At 35.3% G+C, this 23642-nt stretch overlaps 1 protein-coding gene across 1 annotated transcript in view; it reads right to left on the bottom strand.

The window, feature by feature from the left end:
- GALNT13 (polypeptide N-acetylgalactosaminyltransferase 13) overlaps positions 1 to 23642 on the bottom strand; it is a 548580-nt gene that overhangs the window by 370931 nt on the left and 154007 nt on the right. The gene's annotated exons all lie outside the window — the stretch shown is intronic.

Raw genomic sequence — 23642 nt, 5'->3', positions numbered from 1 at the left:
TTCTGTTACACATAAAGCCACTATGAGCCAAAGCTGACTTGATAGCAACTAATAACAATAATAACAACACATTAATATTACTGAATTCAATTTCCAAATATGTAAAACAAGAACAAAATTGAATCCATCCTACCTTCAAGAATTGTAAAAAAAATTAAAGATAATAATGTGTGAAAATCATTTGTAAATTATAACACTTAATAAAAATATAAATTCTAAAATAATATAAGAATTTAGGTAAAACTAGGATAAGACATAATAAGGGAATTTGCCTCTGATTTGACCTTCATAATTATAGAACATCAAGAGTATTAGAACTAATATATAACAGATCATCCATTTGATTGTTCTCTATAGAAGTTTATCCTGATTTGCAATGCCATGAATCGAATTATAAAAGAATACAGGCATTTCTAAGGACCTTCAGATGTGGTTATCAGGAAGGTGATTAGCCTAGAAATCCTCTCATATATAGAAAAATGGTAAAAACTGGGAAGTTGTAAAATGGAAAAGAATATGTATCTAACCTTGAACTGGTTCAAAGATTGCCATATAAAGAAAGTATAGGAAAAGTCTAATACCACTTCAAGACTCAAAAAAGAAATAGTGATAGGAATTATACAAAAAGGCATATTTTGCTCTAAGGAAGAAAGAAAATGTTAACAGTGAAAATTTACCCTGTAAATTAGTAAGCTTATTATCCCTAAAATGAGATGCAGTTGTTGGAGTTGGCTTTGGGCTGATTTGTGCTCTTGGTGGGAGGGTGGACTTAGATAGACATTAAAATACCTTCCATTTCTAGAATTTTTTTTTTTTAATTTTGATTCCACAGATACTGTTAAAAATGAATTTTTATAGTTCCCTCAGGAGTCCTTCTGATTCTGAAGTGAAGAATATAATGAGAGTACATGACACCTCCTACTAACTACGGATATTTAATTTAGAATTTTTTTTTTAACATATTCTGGTAACGTTAATCACCACCTACACACAAAAAAACTAGGATTAATAGCTGTTTTGTTTTTCCTGGTAATTTTCTTTTTATATACATTCATGAATTTTAGGTGAAATTATTTTGGTTTACTTTCTATTTTTTAGAACTTTTAGAAATTAAGAAAGCAATTCAACCTTCACAGTTCTTTACAATGCCCTCCACAAATGCCAACAAAAAGGATTATATTATGGAGAGAGACTCCAGGGTCAGCATGCTTTCAAAGCTTGGAGGTGAATAAGATTAAACTTTTACTCTATGTGGAAAAGGTATGAGTCTCAATTACAACATTTTAGGGCAGGAAGATCAAGTTAAGGCACAAAAAGAATATTTGGTATTTGCAATATATTCAAAGTTGTGACCATACCCTTTTCTTAGTATCATGAAGATAATAGTTTTGTCAGTTGTAGTTGGAATAAATGTATCACATTATACTATTATCATCAATAAAAATAAAATTGTCCCAAAATATTATCCTCATACCTAGAACTGGTTTGTAAGTAAGCACATCCAGCCGTTCTCCTTAATCATTCTCAGTGTCTTGGTGGATAATAACAGCTTAATGTGTATCAGGTTAAGAGTCTTCTCTGAGAGTTAAATACACTTCTCTGTAATAGCCTCTAATGGATGCATATTTGACATTTCATAAAATGTTTTTCTCGTGCATGAACAGACCTATTGGTGTTTTTCACCTTGTTCAAGCACAAGGAATGCTAAGTAATCATAGTGTGGAACCAACCTTTTTATTTTTCTGGCTTTTACCTGAAATTATGCATCTTGCTAGAAGAAAAAAAAAAATTCTCTTTCTTTAACTAACATAAATAGGAAATGGGAAAGAATAAGCAACTGGTCTATGTGGTTTAGCTAATCTGCCAGCACCTTTAAATAGCAGCTTTCATTCTTTTTGCTCACCTGTTGATTTCTTCCCTGCTACATAGCTGAAAAAAAAAAAAAAAAAAATACCACCTACAAAATATCATGATCCTCTACAGCTTAAAAAGGAGCCCTGGTGGCACAGTGGTTAAAGCACTCAGCTGTTAATTAAAAGGTTGGCAGTTCGAACCCACCAGTTGCTCTACAGGAGAAAGGTGTGACGGTCTGCTTCTGGAAAGATTTACAGCTTTGGAAAACCTAAGAGGCAGTTCTACTTGTCCTATAGGGTTGCTATGAGTAGGACTCGATAGCAGGGATTTTTTTTTTTTAACAGCTTAAAAAGTAAACAAAACAAAAAAGAATTGTCGTTGACATCTGATATATCCATGCCACTTATCTACTCTAATACCAGTTGCCCTCCAGTCAGCCCTGATTCGTGGCAACATCATTTGTGTCACAGCAGAACTGTGCTCCATAGGGTTTTCAATGACTGATTTTTCAGTAGATCACCAGGCCTTTCTTCCAAGGCACTCTGGGTGAATTCGAACTTTCAACTTTTTGTTGGCAGTTGAGCACACTAACTGTTTGCACTATCCAAGGACTCCATCTACTCTCACAGGCAAATGAAATACAGAAAGCAACTAAATTATGGATTTTTGATTATTGACTATGGATGGAAATGTCCCAATTCCAAAACTGCTTTGGACTAAAAAAATAGAGAGATGTACTATGATGCAAGCTATTTTCTTCCCAATTATATGATTGAATCATTCAACCAATGCATAAATAACTAATTTGAGTTGAAATGGCATTATAAAGCTTGTAGAAGCATGACAAAAGCAGACCGATTCTATGAATATCTTTCAATTTCTTTCACATAGAATGTATTTTAAAGATTTAGGAGATTTACTTTAATTTTAGAATACCCAATGATAAAGGATGACCGTCAAAATATAAACAAACCAACCTAAAAATTCACCCAAAAGAATACTGCATGTTAATAGCATTATTTGCATGTGCACATGGAATTATGAACATTTTCTTATTTGCAAAAATGCTCCATTCACAACAAACGTTTTCTGTTTGAAAAAGAGAGATGGCAGCCCATATCCAGGAAAAGGCTTGAAAGAAATGTTTAAAGTGGTTTTTAAAATAATGAATTTATTCTGTTAAAGAGCACATCAATTATTGTAAAAACATAAAATTGAACCAAAATGTAAATAGTATCCCGTGTGCCATGCTTTCAAAAAAAAAATTTTTTTTTCAAGTCATATTGCCACCCTCATGTCTACCATTGCTTTTAAAATCGTCCTTGTCATTGACACTGCAATTCTTCTCTCACTTTTATCACTTCCAATTTGACTATTGCAATAAATTAAAAACATTAACTTCTGGTCTTTTTCATCTTGAATATTCATACTCCATTGCCAATAAGTTAATTTCCCTAAAATAATCTTTGTTTTTTCTTGTCAACCATATATATATAGTAAAACCTGTGAAAGCCTGAACCTATGTAAGCCAAAAACCTGTCAGAAAAGAAAAACTCAAATATTTTCCACTAAAATGAGTGATAGAAAAGTGAAATGACTGCACCCTGCCAAAGGCAGAAAACTTGCAACACCCAGAAAAAAATGAGGCGTCCTGTTGAGTTCTGGCTCTCACAGGTTTCACTGTATCTAAAAATTTTAAATCTAGTCCAGCTGACTACAAATTGTAACCAGTTCCTCAAGGGTGCCTTCAAGGTCTTGCAGAAGCTAGTACAAAACTCATTTTCAGGATTATTTATCACAACTCCCCTTCAGAAAAGCCTCTCTCCCAGCTAAACTGGCTTATTCTGTGTCTTTAATTTTTCCATTCATTCTGGACACAAAAATTTACTGAGTTCACATGCTCTTCTTTTATCTAAATATCAAGGACATAGACAAACAGGTGCACACACAAAGAATGGCATGTATCTATCTAGGGAGATGGGAAGAAGGTAAGGAACTCGCTAAATATATTTTTATTTCTGTCGACAGTGCCCTTGACTCATAGGAAATTCAATTATCTTTGCCACACTAAGCTTTGGGAGCACAGTTCCCACTGCTTCCTATCCTCTCTTCTTGCCCTGTCTTATGGAAATTCCAGCCTGGCTCCTACTTTCAGAATACTCCAGGCAGGTACCAGTCATCACCGTTTTGGCTAACACATCCTCTCAAACTCCAGAGACACCATCAAGCTTTCCTAAGAACTCTCACCTTGCTGTGCTTCAGTAGCGACAGGGAGCAGACCTGTTCGTGCATTCTAACATCCAGCTATCCAATTACTGCAGAATTCCCCAGAGTCTGGGAAGTTTTCTAGGAATCGTCCCACTTGGCTTGGTTTTAAATGAAGTGGGATGAGGAGGCAAAGTATAACCCTGTTGCATGGGATTGGAAGGTAATATGCTAAAGCAGACCTAACTAGTTGGTAAGCTCCTAGTTCCGTCAATGACTGCCTCTTCAAAATTGCCCTTTTCAATTTCTAGTCTTCTCTTTTGTAGTACAGAGGTGGGTAAACTAACTCGGCTACAATGGTCTAGTCCTGGTTTTAAACAATGATTAGAACGATTACTCACTTATATGAGGCATAAATGGTTCTCACTTCAGTTTGCCCACCATGTGCAATCACGTGGTGAGACAGAGGCTACCGCAGTTTTTAAGGGTCTACCTACCATAGTAGAAGGCAGCCTTCCTTTGCCACAGACGCATATGCCACGGGCTTTTCTCACTGCATCAGCATACCTACAGGAACCTGGCTGTACACTACCACACAGGGTGCCTGGGAAGGATAGTAGGAAGAGCAGCTTGGAGCTCTTAGCAAAGCCCAGATGGAGATGCCTGGCTTTTCCTAGGCTGCTCTTTTTTTAATGTAAGAAGTACTTATAACCTGTGATAACAGCTCTGTGAATTTAGCTGAAATTACAAGACAACTGTTGTCTCAGATGATGGTGCTCTAAGTGCTCAAGGAGATAATGATTCAGCAAAATAAGAAGTGAGAATTGACTACTGGCTAAGTCAGTCACCACTCCTTTGTCTATATTCATTCTTTACACAATTTCTTCACCTGCTGTTGTCTCCTACTTTGTTGTCTTTGGTCTTTTGAATTTTTACTTATTATTTTTTGTTATTTTGGTTGAGCTTTGGGAAGGAGTGGGAAAAAATTTAGGTGCTTGGTGCTCCACTTTCCTAGGTAATTAACTCAGGAGTTTGATCCGCCATGTTTTAAAAACTTCTGTCTTCCTTAGTAAGAAAAATCTACCAAAAACCTGGGGAAAAGGGTAGATAAAAAAGCAGTAAACTACTCCATGGATTCTGAAAACTGTAACTTTCTGGTTTGAGATTTATGGAACTGTTTGTAGCAGAGTCCAAGATAAAAAAGAAAAGAAAAACACCAGAACCAGCATCATAACCACTTTATCCTCTAGATCGTGCTCTTTTGTTGTCAAAGGAAAGACCCAGAGTTTGTCATGGGTAAATCTTGTTAAAATAAGGAGTTCAGTATATACTTGCTTTGGCCCATTTCTGTTAGAAATGATAAATGGCTTTAAATATCAATATTATTGTTAGCTTATAAATTCAACAACCAAATCTATTTAATTAATGTAACAATACATAGCAATTCATTTACTATGCCTTGAAAAAAGAACTACAGTCCCTTTTTATAAAATTGACATGTGACAATAACATCTTTTTTTTTTTTTTTCATTTTTCATGATGGCCTTAAGTGATGGTCAGGTTTTTCAGTAAGGATTTTTATGCAGCCAGAAAGCTGTAAATAACAAGTCCTGACTGGATCGGATACAGCCGACATTAGCTACAGTTTCCCGGGAGTGTCTCTCCTTTTAGATAATCAGTAAAGGGACATTTTCGATCAGCTAGCTAAGTAAGGGAAGTCCTGGTGGCGTAGTGATTAAGTGCTATGGCTGCTAACCAAAAGGCCAGCAGTTTGAACCTGCTAGGCACTCCTTGGAAACTCTATGGGGCAGTTCTACTCTGTCCTATAGGGTCACTATGAGTAGGTAATCCACTCTACCGCACTGGGTTTGGTTTTTTGGTTTGGATATATGTAAGTGAGAGATCATCCACAGAGCAAAGGGAACACTGGTCTCTAAAATTATCTTTCACTACTTTTTTAAAATTAAAAATTGCCTCCATGAGCAACTGCTCCTTTGCCATGAGACTAGAAGAACTGGGTAGTGCCTGGCTACCATTACTGAACATTTTGATCAAATATTCCATAGAAGAATTCTAATCAAAAGGGAGGAAATGCAGAATAGAATTTCAAATTCTCAACGACTCCAGACTTTCTGGAGCCACGGAGGCTGAATGAACTCCTGAAACTATTGTGAGAATGGTTCCACAACTTGAAGAATGTAACCAATGTCACTGAATTGTACGTGTAGAAATTGTTGAATTGCTGTATTTCTGCTGTGTATGTTCTCAACTATAATAAAAAAATATATAGATATATAATTTCATGATAAATAAAAATAAAATAAGCTCACTGTAAAAGATAGAAGAAAAAAAGATAAGAAAAGCTACCCATCATGGAAAAAAAAAAGTAAAAATTAATGAAACTACTGCTTGAAAGAACATCCATCTTTACTCATAAACACACATATTTAAAATAGGATCATTCACAAATGCTCAATTTTACTGTTTTTATCATTTAAAAAGCAATTGTGGGTATCTTTCTATCAATAAATATGTGAATTCACACCTATTTTCTAACGGTTGTAAAATATGCCTTAGGTTGTATACACCATTACTTAATCAGTCCTTTTTAACTGAACATGTATATTGTTTTCAGTAATCTCTATTATAAACAATGATGCAATTAATACCCATACATCTTTGAAAATTTGTCTGTAAATATGTTTGGAAAAAAAACTGGTAGAAAATTAATAGGGAATTGCTGATTAACCATGATCCTCCAAATAATTGTTATTACCTTCTAAAGACCAAATTCAACTTTCAGATAGGTAGTCATTCCCTAGCTTTTACTTTATTCCGCTATGCCTTTTATAATACTCCATTACCATCATGTATTTATATTATGGCAGAATATGTCTAAATATTGAACTAACCCATTTTCCCTTTCTCCTGGACATATACAAAAAAAAAAAATTTTTTTTTTGACATATAGCTGTGCGATATTCCCCAGCAAATAAAATATGCCAATACCAGACCTGACCCAAAAAAAAACATCCCATGGGTGATTCTCCGTGCTTCTTCTTCAGCTGTAGCAACTTTGAAGCCATTTGTTAAAGATGGCTGAGCTGAAAGAAGGTTATAGCAGGGGCTGTGAATCACCACTCAGAGATGCACCAACTGCTGATGGGGGATACTAACTTCATGATTTATATTTTTGTGCGGGGCAACTCTACTGTGCTAAATCACTATGATTTTGCTTTTAGCTGATACTGTTATTTTTATTAATGCACTTTGTTCTTTCCTTTTTTTGCCTATGAGATTTACCAAAGCATTCTGCCCCAACTTTGACCTAGCCCAGTGCCTGGCACTGATCATGCAATTTGTGAATGAATTGAAAAGAGTAGAAGGAAACTTTGAGACAATCTTGTTCAACCATGAGAAGACTGATGAACAGAGAAATAAAGATAGATGTTTCAAAATCGGTTTCCTTCACCTCAGAGATGCATAAAATTATTTATGGTGTTACTAAGAAAAATAAAATGACCACTTCATATTTATTTTTTTGTTAAAAAATAGCATTTACTAGTATTTAATATTTTGATTGGGAATAATGTATTATGTATGTCGTTTATAAACAAGTTTACATACGTTAGCACAAGTTCAATTATGATGTCTTACTGATAGCCAAGACGTAATTAGAATATTTAGAGGCTATTACTTTAAGGACTTCAATCAGTTCACAAATTCTATCCTAAAAAAAAAAAGCATGTAACTTAAAAAACCACTACTTAACATAAGGGAATATATGATTAATCTATTTCAATGTTCCAACAGTAAATTTTAATAAACATAACAGTTTATATAACTGTTACAAATGATTCCCGGTAATATCTCAACATAAACTAGGACTTAAATATCGTCAGCTATTAGCCATACAGGAAACCCTGGTGGTGTAGTGGTTAAGAGCTATGGCTGTTAACCAAAAGGTCAGCAGTTCAATTCCACCGGCGCTCCTTGGGAACCCTATAGGGACAGTTCTACTCTGTCCTATAGGGTGTCTATGAGTCAGAGTCAACTCGGCGGCAACAGGTTTGTTTTTTGGGCTCTCTCACCGACAATTATAATTTCATGAGATGTTCCATAAGATCAGTTAATGAAGGAAGTATAGGCATAGATTAAATAAGAACCCACCCTATACGCTAACACCAGAAAACCCTGGGTTGTGCAAGAGGTTTGAGATCAGCTGCTGACCTAAAGGTTGGTGGTTCAAACCCACCCAGTGGGTACCACAGAACAAAGGTCTGAAAATCTGCTTCTGTGAACATTACAACCAAGAAGACCCTATGTAGCAGTTCTACTCTGTAACATATCAGGCCACCATGAGTGAGGATCAAATTGATGCCAAAAGGTTTGGTTTTGGTTTTTTATGCCAGTACCATCTGGAAGCTGATTTAATTCCTCCTCTTTCTCCTTGTGGTTAAGAGCTTGGCTGCTAACCAAAAGGTTGGCAGTTCAAGTCTACTAACCACTCCTTGGAAAGCCAATGGGGCAGTTCTACTCTGTCCTATAGGGTTGCTATGAGTTGCAATTGACTCGACTGCAATGGGTTCTTCCTCTTTGTAGGGTAGGAGACATACACACAGATGGGTTTTGTTCTTATATCAAAGGCCGCAGTTCTTGTTAGATGGCCTATTCCATACAATTACCTTTTTATGGGTTCAGATAACTGTTCCCTCCCTTCCACTTTAATGTCCACAAGTGGCAATGACATAACCACTGATTACTAGTCCAGCGTACAATCATCCCTTGCTCTGCCGACTCCTTTGTACATAGTCCTTGCACTCTTCTCTCCACAGCTTCTTGCTTGAAGTGTGCCATCTGTTTCCCGCTGATATAAGAGTTTAAAAAGAAATGTGCTTAGCATCTAACCCTTCATTTTTCCTGACTGAACACCACTTTAAATCTCTAGTGTACTTTCTAAAGGTCTTTGTTTGGGTGGCAGGGGGGAGGCGGAGATCATGTTCCTTGATCAATTAAAAAATGTATTAGCATGTGTCTGTAGTAAGTTATGTTTATGTGTTCAAAATTAAATATGTATTACTCTAAACCAAAAATAGAAAAAGTTAAAAAATAAAGAGAAATTCTAATATTTTCTTTTCCCTTCCCAGTAGTCCATCTTCTGCATTCTTGGGGTATATAATGGCACTTTGGAAATCACTGTAGATAAAATAACATTCTTTTTTTTCTTATCTCAGGACCTTTTGCTGTCACATTGCTTTGATTACTATATAGGTACCATTTCATTTTGGCACTGACCTCTTGATGCTAGATGTGCGGTTGACTTTTTTTTATTGATTATCCTTAGTGGCACAATATCGAGAAGAGAAAATTTCTGAATAGGATTTCTGAGGTCCAAAATATGAATTGGGTTCAAATGGTAGCCATGCTTTGCTGCCTCTCTTGAGAATCACGTGGTCACTTTTCATAGAATAAGATGTGTTAAGGTATTGTATATGTGTGTTTATTCTGGTGTGGAGTGCTTAATGGGTTGGGACGTAAAAAACTCGGAGAGTTTAGGATGATGAGGCACATACAATGGAATAATGAAAGCCCTAATTCCTTGTTTTATTTTAAATATTAATCAGAATGTATTCCTTAGATTAATCAGTTGCCATCAAGTCAATTTCAACTCACAGCAACCCCATGAGTGTCAGAGTAGAACTGCACTCCCTTGGATTAGGGTTATAATATCGACAATTTCTGTGCTAACCAAAAGGTTGACAGTGCGAATCCACCAGGAGCTCCTTGGAAACTCTATGATGCAGTCCTACTCTATCCTACAGGGTGGCTATGAGTCGGAATCGACTCAATGGCAATGGGTTTTTGGTTTTTTTAAGAGCATGAAGTCAATGACATTTTATAACATTTGTATTTCAGAATGATTAGATGTAACCCTGACAGGAAGAGTCCATATTCCATCAGTAAATTTAGAAATATATAACTGTACCAATTCTTCAACATAGTTGTCAAGCAGTGGACCCAGATTTTCTATTACCTAAATGGTTCCTTGATTTTTAAATCAGAGCTTTCTCAGAAGCTCTAACAATAATTTCAGACCATCAGAATAAACTGATGTAAGTTTGTTGTAAGAGATTCTGTAATGTAAAATGTACCATTTACCAGGTGATATTTTGATAATTATTTTTTCCATGGAGAAAACTGGTGTAAGAGAAAAAATTTTACTTCTTCCAAAACCAAAACCTAACCTCAGCGATCATGTAGCTAATCACTATCTGCCCCCTACTGCCACCCCTTATGTTTATTTTTTGGGCATTCCAACATTTTATTGGCCATCTGTATAAACCAGCTGCTGATCTTTATATTTACTCAGAGTTGTTATAAATCTTATTGCTTAGCATTAATTTATACTGAGTTCTGAATTCTTTAGTGCCTTTGGGCATTTCTGTTAGTTAATACTAATAAGCAAAACTAAGATATTAATATGCTACGATAAAGGATGACTTTGTTTAATAGTCAAAAGAATTAAATCGAATATGCTGTCTAAATAATGCAAACATGTCTTTAACATTTTAGAACTCAGTCATATACTACCCTGGCCCTTTTATTAAGTACCTGAGTATTCCAGGATCTCAGCCATTCAAGATATACAAGGCCTAATTCAAAATTTATTTAATAAGCATATATTTAAAAAAAACCAGTGTTGTTGAGTCGATTACTCCAGGATCTCAGCCATTCGAAATATACAAGGCCTAATTCAAAATTTATTTAATAAGCATATATATATAAAAAAAAAAAAGCATATATAGAGGGTGTCAAATAAAGGGGGCAACTCTGAAATTTAAATGTTGTCATTAAAAAAAAAAAAAAACAACAATCAATCACCAATAATGTATATCTTGAAATGGATACACTCTTTCTCACAACTCTTCATATCTATAGGAAATATTGTCAAATGTGCCTGGGCTTGTATTATCTAAACTTTGCTCTTTTAAGAGAATTTTGGGTGCTTCATAAGGTCCAGGGCATACTGTGTGTCCTTACTCACCTAGACAAGCTACAGATTAAATTAGTTAGCCAATACAAAGTTACAGTGCTCTAAGCCTAAGGATAAGCAATTCAACAATAAACCTCTTCTATTTCTTTCTAGATTCTTCTTAAAATCCTGAATATACTTGCCTGACTATACATAATAAATGAATAAATAAATATACATATGCATGCATATTATTATTAAATATAAATAGAAGTATAAATTATCCCCAGATTTTTTGGTGGTAATGTTCAAAATATCTCCTATGTCTTTATTCATACTGCTTTTTTCTCCTTGTGTACTATTTGGTGATGTCATCTCCACCTTTTCACATAGAGAGGTGTTTAATTTTCTGTACATATACATTGCTAGTTAAGTCCTATACTACTTAAAACAAAATCTATTGTGGTTAAAATTTATTTTTGGAGATTCTGCACTCTGACTCAATTTTCAAGGTCATGATGAACCCTTTGAGAAGGGTTACCCATGAATTTATTTTAACCAGAAGTAAAAAGCAGTTTACTCTGACATTGTTATGTTCCAATTTTTATTAATAGATTCAGCTTTCTGCAGAAATAAATGGTAGCAGTCATTTTTAAAAACAGCTTTAAAACCTCCTTATATTAGGGGTTAACATGAGCCAATAGGTAATTTCATTGTAATTTATGGTTAATAGCTCTTTATTCATACTACTAGGGAGTGGCAACTGATTTAGTTTGTATCATATGTATTACTAGTATCATATTTTCATACTTATTTTATATTTTGTACTTTCTCAACTGTATCACTGAACTAATTTTTAATCACTCCCCTTCTTACTCCTATAATTTCAAACTTAGTTTTTTTCTTAAAGTACAGCTACAAGAAGCTCTTCTTTCTAGATGTAGGCTTTTAGGATTGCTTATTGATCAAATCTTGGTTCATCTTCCACTGAAGCAGGGTAAAAACATTTCACCGTCCCTTGGAAAATGTTTCCTTACCTTCCAGCTCTATTTCTTCACTCTGGTCTCTTTTCTCTGATAACTGTTCTATTTCCTGTACTCTTATGTGAGAGATCAAATGAATGAAAAGAGTCAAACTGGGTAGATATAAGCATTATATGTTTGCCCCATATTTTTTTTTCTTTCTTCAAAACCCAGATCCCTGCATGTCTATCTTATAGAACCACAAAATCTCAGGATGGGAAATAAATTTTGGCGTCATTAATTTATTTTTAATAAATTTTGGCGTCGTTAATTTATTTTTAATGCACGAGTGATTCTGAGAGGAGCATTATTTGGAGTAAAAACATCTTCTTTTACCTCGGCTATCCTGAGGTTATCCTGAGGTATGAAATAAAAAAGTGTCCAGCTTGCAAGCCAAGACGTCTTGTAAATTACCTTTGTGACCCTAAAAATCATTTAAGGTAATTTTAAAAAGTAAAGTAGGTGGCCTCAGGAAAAACAGATTGATGGAGAATAGATCAGAGTGATACAGTACAAGTTTCTTTACGCCTTGAATATCACACTCAATAGAACCCTGAGAGAGGAGCAACTCGCTCTGCCTATTAACTGACATGATTTGCTCTCTGGGAAAATGGGTGTTCACTCACAGAATAAGTCAGAGTCCAACCTTGAAGTATCACAAAGGGACATTATTTCCTTGTAAAAAAGAATTTGGGGTCATTATGTGAAGCCATTCACCTCTTAGGAAAATATGTTCTTGTGACTTTTAAAGTAAACTATGTGTGGGGCTCCAAAGGTAGAGTTATAAAGTTTTACTTTTCAATGTAATTATTTAGGTAATCTCTACTCTGCTTGGTCATCATTAACTAAGTAGACTAGAAGAAAGGAAGCCATGAAAATGGAACCAAAATTTATCAAATTTCACTATGTGCAAGGTTCAGTATGTTTCCCTTAGAGTGTAAGTCAGGAATTAATTACAATTAATAAAATTCCTTCTCTTTATTATTTTTCCATTTCTTGCAATTTGTCCTCACTCATTGCTAACTGCTACCTTCTCTTTGTCCTGTCAGATCGCGATGACTTGTCAATATATTTTGTAGTCTTTTATTCTCCTGCAAATTATCTAATACATGGAGATTTCCTTTTTCAAATCTGTGATAGTCTTTACTGAAACAGTTCAACATTTTCTACTTTTATATGAATTGCATCCTGAGCTATAACTGTTTGGATATAAGCGAACATTTAACTACTACAAATGCTGGACATGATGGAAGTATCTCCTTGTATTCAATTCATTTAATTCAATTCAATTAAACAAACATTTACTGATGATCTACATTATTTGAAATAGTTGGGTTATGTCAGTGAACAACACAGACACCATCCCTATCCCCATGTCTCTAGCATAATCCATATTCCATAATTCTGTTTCACACACACGCACACACAAACACACACACACACACACAAACCCATTGCCAACGAGTCAATTCTGACTCACAGTGACCCTACAGAATAGAGTAGAACTGCCCCCGTAGCTCTTAACCAGGATTTCCGTTTCACACACCAGGAGTTCTAATTTTCTTTAACATCCTCTCTTCCTAGTGTCAGTAGAAATTTCCCAATGGGCAATTGTGTTAATGTATAGCAAAAGTAATAATTCAGATAACATGTGGTTCAGATCCAGGCAGCTTACCCCAGTCTCTGCTCCTTACCACTGTGTATAATATCTCTCTCCAAAATCTCTCCACAATGAAGAATTATGCAAGCATTTTTATTAAATGTGATTATCTGTTCAACAGACATTCAAAACCAAATCTGATCTCTGATTTAGCTAAAATTATGCTTTCTATTTAAAATCCAATTTTAAGGCCTAAAATGTCATTGAATAATTGTCAGAGCACTATATTTCTCCTCTAATCGATTTTAATTAATCTCATGGTCATTGGTATAAAATGACCCTCTTTACTATAGCACTGATCATTCTTCATGTAAAGTAAAACAATTCACATCTGTTAAAAATAACCAAATTTCTTCTACAAACAGGAGAATATATAATATTAAGAGAATAATGAGTACATTACCTAATATCATGATTTTTCTGGGTTATGATAGATCACAGACAGCCTACTTATACAAATATCCTTAAAAAATAAAGAAATTATTCCAATAAGTGTGTTCTTATTTCTGCAGGAAACATATAGTGCCTTTAACCTGTTGCCTTCCAATCAATTCCGACTCATAGCAACCTTACAGGAAAGAGTAGAACTGCCCCATAGGGCTTCCAAGGCTATAATCTTTAAGGAAGCTGATTGCCATGTCTTTCTGCAGCAGAGTGGCTGGTGTGCTTGAACTGCTGACCTTTTGGTTAGCAGCTTAGCGCTTAACCACTGCGCCACCAGGGATCCTGAAAGTCTCTTTAAATAATCACTTTATTTGCATATTATCAGTTGTACATTGGAGCCCTGGTGGCTCAGTGGTTAAGTGCTTGGACGCTAACCAAAAGTTTGGCAGTTTGAATCCACCAGCCGTTATCTATGCGGCAGTTCTACTCTGTCCTATGGGGTGTTATAAGTCAAAATCAGCTCGACGGTAATGGGTTTGGGTGTTTTCGTACACGGAGCAATAAAAAAAAAAAAAAGAGCAGACTACTGTATCAGAATAAATAAATTTAATACCTAATGACAAATGTACCTGGTTCTTATCTTGAATCCACTGCTCCAAGTCTGTGCACATATTCCTCCAGGTTAGGAACCTACTATGTATATCGTTCTCTATTTTTTTGTAATCACACTCATATAGTTATTAGGAAAAAAAAGAAAAACTTACAGATATTGGAAAGGAAGAAATAAAATGACCATTATTCTCAGATGGCATGATTATCTATGTAGATAATTACAGTCTATCAAAAAAAAAAAAAATCTGGAGCTAATGAGTAACTATAGCAAGGTTGCAGGATGCATGTTTAATATACAAAAATCAACTGTTTTCCTACAAACCAGCACTGACAATTGGAATTTGAAAGTTCAAGAAAATATACCATTTATAAAACCACAAAAAAAGAAATGCTTAGGTATAAATCTAATAAAATATGTACAGAAACTATTTACAGACAACTATAAAGCTCTGATGAAAAAAACCAAAGAAGATATAAATAAATGGAGAGCTAGCCCATTTTCATAGACTGGAAGACTCAATATTGTTAAGATGTTAGTTATTCCCAACCTGATCTACAGAGTCAAAAAAATCTTGGTCAAAATCCCAGCAAGATATTGTGTAGATAGGGAAAACTGATTCAAAATTGATACAGAAGGGGCTAGAATAAATAACACGATACTGAAGAAGCAAAACTGAAAGACTCACACAACCTGATTCCTTGTAAAATGGGCTTCAGGAAAGAAATAATAGCAATAATATCTGTACCAATATTTTACATTATAAAAAAAAAAAAAACATTTCCATCAAGTTGATTCTGACTCATAGTGACCTTAAAAAAAAAAAAAAAAACATAGCATTATTTAACTAAAATATTAAATACAAAAATCTATTATATGTTTTCTATACAATGATCATATATACAAAATATTTTATATATAAATTGTATTATCAACCTGTTTATAAAAATCTAACAATAGCTTTTCTTTTCCATATCTGATGCCAAATCATTTAGGCTATGTAGAGAAAACAAGGCATGACAATTTGGCATCGATATAATATTAAAAAAAAAAATGCAAGCCTAATTGTCTTTAATAATGTACCTGAAACTATTTTTAATTATTTTATTCTGTTAACAATGATCTCATTTTGGCTTCAGTGGTATCAATGATATTAATGAAAGTATTGAGCTTGACTTGGAAAGGGCTGTTAGAGCATATGTTATATATATATTTTATATATATATAATTATTAGTGTTAGGATTCTGTGAAACATTTGCTAAATCAAATTCAATTGATGCTTGTTAATTTGTCCAACAAGTTGCTTTGGTCAAACATTAATTTACTTATTAGACTTTCATTGATAATAAGGCATGACCTTCCTGGGGCCAAGACAATGACCTAGAAGTTCAGTGTTCAGCCTCTAGTTGTTTTGACACTTATTCTTCAGATAATTGAAACTTTTTATATCATAGAACAGGAGGCACTCTAAACCAGCTCCTCCCCTTGGATATTCCTGTTAATGGAGTGAAATTTTCTTATATGATCTTTTTGAACCCAACCTCTCCAGAAGGACTCTCATTCAATCAGTTGCCAAATCCTATACATTCGACAATTGCAATGTTTCTCCCACTTACTTACTCCTTTCCAATTTTATGGCTATATTCACTTTATCTGGTGATGTACTCAGAAAAAACTTCTGATTTTTTTTTTTTTAAATTGGGCATGCGTACATTAGGGAAGGTGACTATAAAGTTCAATAAGATGCGACCCTCACTGTGCTTCACTATCTATTGCCACCTCATTCATGTATCATTTTTCATCCCTTTGATTGGCTGGATCACTTATTCCTTCAGTAACAAGTTTCAGGCCCACCACATTTAGATTTGCACTGAAGGGGACAGTGAGGGATGAATGAGTCATAGGGATTGGCAGAGGTCCCATTAGTTTCTCCTTTGTTTTGTCATTTTTGCCTTCCTTACCTCATCAATTATCCAAGTGTGCCCCAGTTGATTTTCAGAAGTACACTATAAAGCTATATTGACCAACATGGTAGCCACTAGGCACATGTGGTTATTTTAAATTTAAATTAGTTGATATAAAATAAAATTTATAACACAATCTCTCTGTTGCATGAGCCACATTTCAGGTGCTGGATATTCACATGGATGCTTTATTGGACAGCACAGATCTTAGAACATCTCATCATTCCACAGAGGTCTACAGGACATCGCTTTTCTAGATTGTCCAAACTGGTCCAAACAAACCATATCTATCCTTGTCAAAGTGCATTGTAAATATTAAAAAATCAGGTTCAGTTGAACTCCTTATATTTTTTTTCCAAGCAAAGTTTTGGTTTCTAATGAAATTTGGCAGCCTAATAGTCACTGTGTTAGGAATATTTAATAAAATTATAAGCATTGCATCATCTGTTGAAGGGTCATAATGGAATTAATGAAGTTTTAAATTTCAGAATATTTCTCAAAAAGATGTTTTAATACTTTAATTATTTTAATGAGCAGTGTATATTATCTTCAATATTAAGTTTATCAAGATAATTACAGAAAATAGGTCTGGTCTCAATTTGGGTTTCTTTGTAACATATTTCTTTTAAGTAGGACCTGATGCTGAATAGAAAATTAACCTCTCTTCCCTTCTACTGTGATTCCACATCGTTTGCCTACAATAGCATTTCTTATATTTAGCCTCATCCCAGAGGCACTGTGTTATTGTTTGGTTTTATGCATGTATCTATCTTGCCCAGTAGATTATGACCTAAGGGAGAATAGAGATTTTTCTAGTCTCTGTTTTCCCATAAAACCTAATATAAAGCTTTAAGCAGAGCAGGTACTCAATATAACTTCATTGAAACAATAATTTGGCATTAATTTGAAAGAAAAAATTGTGCAGATTTATGACAAATCCCCCTGTAAAAATAAAAGCTTCCTGCAATTGCAATAAACTTAGGATATGATCTGTTATGTGTTTTATGGCTAGAAAAAAAAATTATTTATTTTTTCTTATTTATTTCAATTTTACTATCTTTAGCTCCTTTTACCTCTTACCTAATGCCTTTATTAATTTGATTTGAGTATTTATTCTTGAAGGATTTTAAAGCAAATTTTTCTTTCAAATAGATTATTTCCTATTTGATTGATGTGCCTAATTTTTCATTCAATCTCTAATCAAGGGAGACTGTGCTTTTAATCTGTGCAATTTGGTGTTGGAAAGGTCAAAGCAGAATACTACTTGATAAAAAAAGAGCATATACCCAGCCATATAACATATGTTCATATAGAATATTCATAATTTGGAAACTCTATATGAATATATGCTTGGTTAAAAAGAAGTATCATATATATTTATTATACAAAAAAGATGTATCACATTATATGAAATAGCATAATGAAAATCTAGTTAAATATTAAAAGATATATAGGTTGTGCTGGTTTATTATGAATAAACAGGTTAATTTAGAAGACGGTTAATAGGTCTGTTTCTCTATAGCAAAGATTGTTGTTGTTGGGTGCCTTTGAGCAGATTTCTGACTCATATTGACTCCATGTGACAGAGCAGAGCTGCCCCATAGGGTTTTCTCGGATGTAAACTTTATGGGAGTAGATTGCCAGGTCTTTCAGGAAGTGGCTGGGTGGGTTCAAACCACTGAACTTTCAACTATCAGCTGAGCGCTTAACTCTTGTGCCACTAGGGCTCAAAGGTATTCCTGTAAATTTCCAAATAAAGATGATTAGGATCTTTTTGTTGCTGGTCTTGGGCATTAGTTTCAAGAAACTCAGAATTAAACAATGAGAGAATTAGCATCCTGGCATAAACCTTAAGGCCATATAATCCCTGCACCTCCCAATGTAGGCCTCTGTTTCTTTCCAGTCATTCAGCTTAAACTCCTCCATTGGCAGAGATCGTATCTCAGTACTACAGCAATTATTTCCTTGAGCAGCTTTATTTACTAGAATGTTGTTTATTTAGTTGAAATACATTTATGTAGCTTTTCCACTGGGCCTTGTCACATTTAGAATACAGATTTCATTGATTCATTTATTCATTCCCTCATTCCACAAACATCATTGAACTCTTACCAAGTGTTAGAGATGGGTTTCTCCTTAATGGTGAGTAAAATAGCCTCTGTGCCCCATCATGAAGAACATTAAATACTTATTACAACAAACATGGTGTATACCATTACGGGAGATGTATAAGGAACACTAAGAACAATCAATAGGTATGTTAGCTGCCACCAAGTCGGTTCCGACTCATAGCGACCCTATGCACAACAGAACGAAACACTACCCGGTCCTGCGCCATCCTTACAATCGTTCTGCTTGATTTCATTGTTGCAGCCACTGTGTCAATCCACCTTGCTGAGAGTCTTCCTTTTTTCCGCTGACCCTGTACTCTGCCAAGCCTGATGTCCTTCTCCAGGGACTGATCCCTCCTGACAACATGTCCAAAGTATGTAAGACGCAGTCTCGCCATCCTTGCCTGTAAAGAGCATTCTGGCTGCACTTCTTCCAAGACATATTTATTCATTCTTTTGGCAGTCCATGGTATATTCAATATTCTTCGCCAACACCACAATTCAAAGGCGTCAACTTTTCTTCGGTCTTCCTTATTCATTGTCCAGCTTTCACATGCATATGATGCGATTGAGTCAGGCACACCTTAGTCTTCAGGGTGACATCTTTGCTCTTCAACACTTTGAAGAGGTCCTTTGCAGCAGATTTGCCCAATGCAATGTGTCTTTTGATTTCTTGACTGCTGCTTCCATGGCTGTTGATTGTGGATCCAAGTAAAATGAAATCCTTGACAACTGCAATCTTTTCTCCGTTTATCATGATGTTGCTCATTGGTCCAGTTGTGAGGATTTTTGTTTCCTTTATGTTGAGGTGCAGTCCATACTGAAGGCTTTGGTCTTTGATCTTTATTAGTAAGTGCTTCAGGTCCTCTTCACTTTCAGCAAGCAAGGTTGTTTCATCTGCATAACGCAGGTTGTTAATGAGTCTTCCTCCAATCCTGATGCCCTGTTCTTCTTCATATAGTCCAGCTTCTCCTATTATTTGTTCAGCATACAGATTAAATAGGTATGGTGAAAGAATACAACCCTGACGCACACCTTTCCTGACTTTAAACCAATCAGTATCCCCTTGTTCTGTCCGAACAACTGCCTCTTGATCTATGTAAAGGTTCTTCGTGAGCACAATTAAGTGGTCTGGAATTCCCATTCTTCGCAGTGTTATCCACTATAAGTCCGAATCAGTTATCAAAATAGAAGTAGGTTATACCTATTGACCTACTCCTATTTAGATAACTGATTCTGACTAATAGTGACCCGATGAGACAAAGTAGAACTGCCCCACAGGGTTTCCAAGGCTGTGATCTTTATGGAAGCAGATCATCACATCTTTCTCCCATACAGTGGCTGGTGGGTTCGAATCGTGGATCTTTCAGTTGGTTAGCAGACAAGCGCTTAACCACTGCACACCAGCGTTCCTTCACCAATAGGAATACCCAAACTAATCTACAAGTTATGAAAGGTTTCCTTTAAAAAATGATATATTAAGTAGGAAATAGCCAGAGGGAAGTGTTAGGGGGAAAGACTGGGCACTTAGTAAATCAACCTCTTCAGCAATGGAAGGAACATCACATCCCCAGGCATATCATTGATTCGTCTAATCTTCCTGTGCCTTTGATCCTCATCTATAATAATGAGAAAAAGAGCTCTTTCTTTAGTTGGACCTAATGCAGATCCTGGAATGTAATAGGTCCTCAATATAAGTTTCCCTTCCCCTACTCTGTTTTATAGTCCTTCAATATATTCTTTCAAATATTCAATGATGTTTCTTCATCTGTCCAAAAAGATAGGTGTAATTCTTCCCTTATTCCTCTCTGTTCCAATTTAGAATAGGTAGTTTTTGAGAGAGAGAAGATACACCACAGTTTGGTTTCTGTATTTTGCCCATCCTGGTTTCTTCCTCCTTTGCATAGACTTCTTTCTGAATTTCTGAACTCTTCAAAAAAATCTCTGGATGATCACTTTTCTTGATTCGAACAATAAAATTCTATTTGCACAGTTTAATGATCACATTTTAACAGTTGTACATTGTTTCCCCTGTTACTTTTGTTGTTAGCTGGTCTTTTTTAATCTAAAATGTTGCCATTATTTTCTCAATATTGTTACTATTATAACCACCCAGTGATGTACATAGAGATACCTCTATTTAAAAGATGTTTAAATTGAAATTGAAGAAGTTTAACTGCCTGATCCAAGGTCACAAAACCAGGAAGAATGTCAGACCAGGTGGTGCTCATTCTCGTAGGTCATGTTGGTGACAAAAACTGCTGCTACTGGTCTCCACCTCAGATTCATGCAACTGTTTTGGGGATTCAGTCTAAGCGCACACACTAAATTTTATTTATTTATTGTGCTTTATGTGAAAGTTTACAAATCAAGTCAGTCTCTCAAAGAAAAAGTTATACACACCTTGCTATGTACTCCTAGCTGCTTTCTTCCTAATGAGACAGCACATTCCTTCTCTCCACCCTGTATTTCCTGTGTCCATTCAACCAGCTCCTGTCTCCATCTTCCTTCTTATCTCACCACCAGACAGGAGTTGCCCACACAGTCTCATGTGTCTACTTGAGCCAAGAAGCTCACTCCTCACCAGTATCATTTTCTGTCTTATAGTCCAGTCCAATTCCAGTCTGAAGAGTTGGCTTTGGGAATGGTTCTAATCTTGGGCTAACAAAGGGTCTGGAGACCATGACCGTCAGGGTCCCTCCAGTCTCAGTCAGACCATTAAGTCTAGTCTTTTTACGAGAATTTGAGATCTGCATCCCACCGTTCTCCTGTTCCATCAGGGATTCGCTGTTGTGTTCCCTGTTAGGACAGGCATCAGTGGTAGCCAGGGATCATCTAGTTCTTCCAGTCTCAGGCTGATGATGAAGTCTCTGGTTTATGTGGTCCTTTGTCTCTTGGGCTCATCTTTACCATGTCTTTGGTGTTCTTCATTCCCCTTTGCTCCATGTAGGTTGAGACCAATTGATGCATCATAGGTGGCCATTTGCTACCATTTAAGACCCCAGACGCCTCTCACCAAAGTGGGATACAGAACATTTTCTTAATACATTTTGTTATGCCAGTTGACATAGATGTCCCCTGAAATCATGGTCCCCACAACCCCGTCTCTGATACTCTGGCCTTTGAAGCATTTGGTGGTATTCAGAAAACTTCTTTGCTTTTGGTTAAACACACACACGTACTCTTAAATTGTATTTTTCTTTTTTTCAGGATGAATACATGCTAATTGTAAAAGGAGTCCCTGGTGGCACAAACAGTTAAGCATTTGACTACCACCAAGAGGCACTTTTGGAAAAAAGGTCTGGTGATCTGCTTCAAAAAGGTCAGAGCCTGGAAAACTCTATGGAGCACAGTTCTGCTCTGCAACACATGGGGTTGCCATGAGTTGGACCAGTTTTGGTAAACTGTAAAAGAGTAGATAACCCAGTGAAAGAACACATAATCCTTCATAGAAAAAAAAACATAAATCCACATTCCAAGAACAACCGATCATTTTTATTTTCTATATTAATATACAAAATATAATACATATCTTTTATAATATGTAATATAATGTATATTATATATTAATATATATTTTTTCATAATATTATACTTGTTGAAGTCATTTGGTCATGTGTGACTCAAAGTATGCTATTAGGTTAGGTAAAAGCATCATAATTTAGCAAATTTCCTATTGCTAGAAGGATAGGTTTCTTCCCCTCCTTACATTTAAATAATAATAATAACAATAATAATAAATTTGCTCTATTCAGTTTTCTTCCACTTCCCCTATTTTCAGTGTCTTCTTGATGAATGCTGAGAGTTCATCTCAACACATATTTGTAAGCTGTTTCAATCCTTCTCCACTAGACATTAGTGGGTGATGGTTTGTCCCTACTTCTGGTTTTGATAGAAATTTTTTTTCATTAAAATCTCCTAACCTAGTGGCCTTTTTTCTTCTTGGGAGCATACATTCTTCAAGGGCAGGTTTCCTGACAACACCTTCCCCCTGATGATACAGGAGGGCCTGTCTTGGCCAAAGTACCCTGAGTCAGGGTTGTGTAGATCTGCCTAATTCTTGGATTCAATTAACAGGGCCATTTAATGCTTATACTAAGTTATGCCTTCCAACTAAATCTTAATAATTAATAAGGTGACATTTTAGCCTTGATATGCTGACACCTTTTCATATTTCCCAAAATGTTCAGAACCCATGCAGGTGAGAGGGTGCTACATATTGGTACTACTCACAGTCATTACCACCAAGACTTGATAATTATGCTACTAATTTGGATTCATCCTAGATCCCGTAAGAAGTTATTAATAGCATTTGAACTTTTACATGGTGTAAGTATGGCATTTTATAACTAGTCAGTGGTAACATGGAGACTCACTTATTTTAATAGAAACCAGAAGCAAGAATATCAGTTGAGAAGACACTGCAAGAGATAATAAATTAAGAATCTCTTTATACAGAAGATGGGAAGTCTTTGAGAGTCATTTCATTGTTGAGACATATTTTTGTTATTTTTAACTGAGTTTGAAAATACTATAAGCCATCTCAATGCCAGTGTCCACAAGTACTGGGAAAAATGGCATACCTCTTAAACACCTTTTCTAGTTCATAATAAGTGGATCTCTGTCTCTTTTTTTCCACTCTACCAATTATGCTAGCTTGGTATGGTGCAGAAGCAGAAGGCGAGTGTGTATGTATCTAATACCAGGAACAGAGACAGTGATGGGAATGAAGAAAAACTGTCCAGCACTTGTAATTTTACTTTCTTTGAACATGTTAAATCAATCCTACTGAAACACTTCAAATTCTTTCCAATTTGCTTGTCTAGAGAAAATAAGTATTTTGGTAAAAGTGATTTAT

Source organism: Elephas maximus, chromosome 6 (genome assembly GCF_024166365.1).
Source record: "Elephas maximus indicus isolate mEleMax1 chromosome 6, mEleMax1 primary haplotype, whole genome shotgun sequence".
Lineage (NCBI taxonomy): Eukaryota > Metazoa > Chordata > Mammalia > Proboscidea > Elephantidae > Elephas > Elephas maximus.
This window is presented reverse-complemented; position numbering and strand designations above follow the sequence as displayed.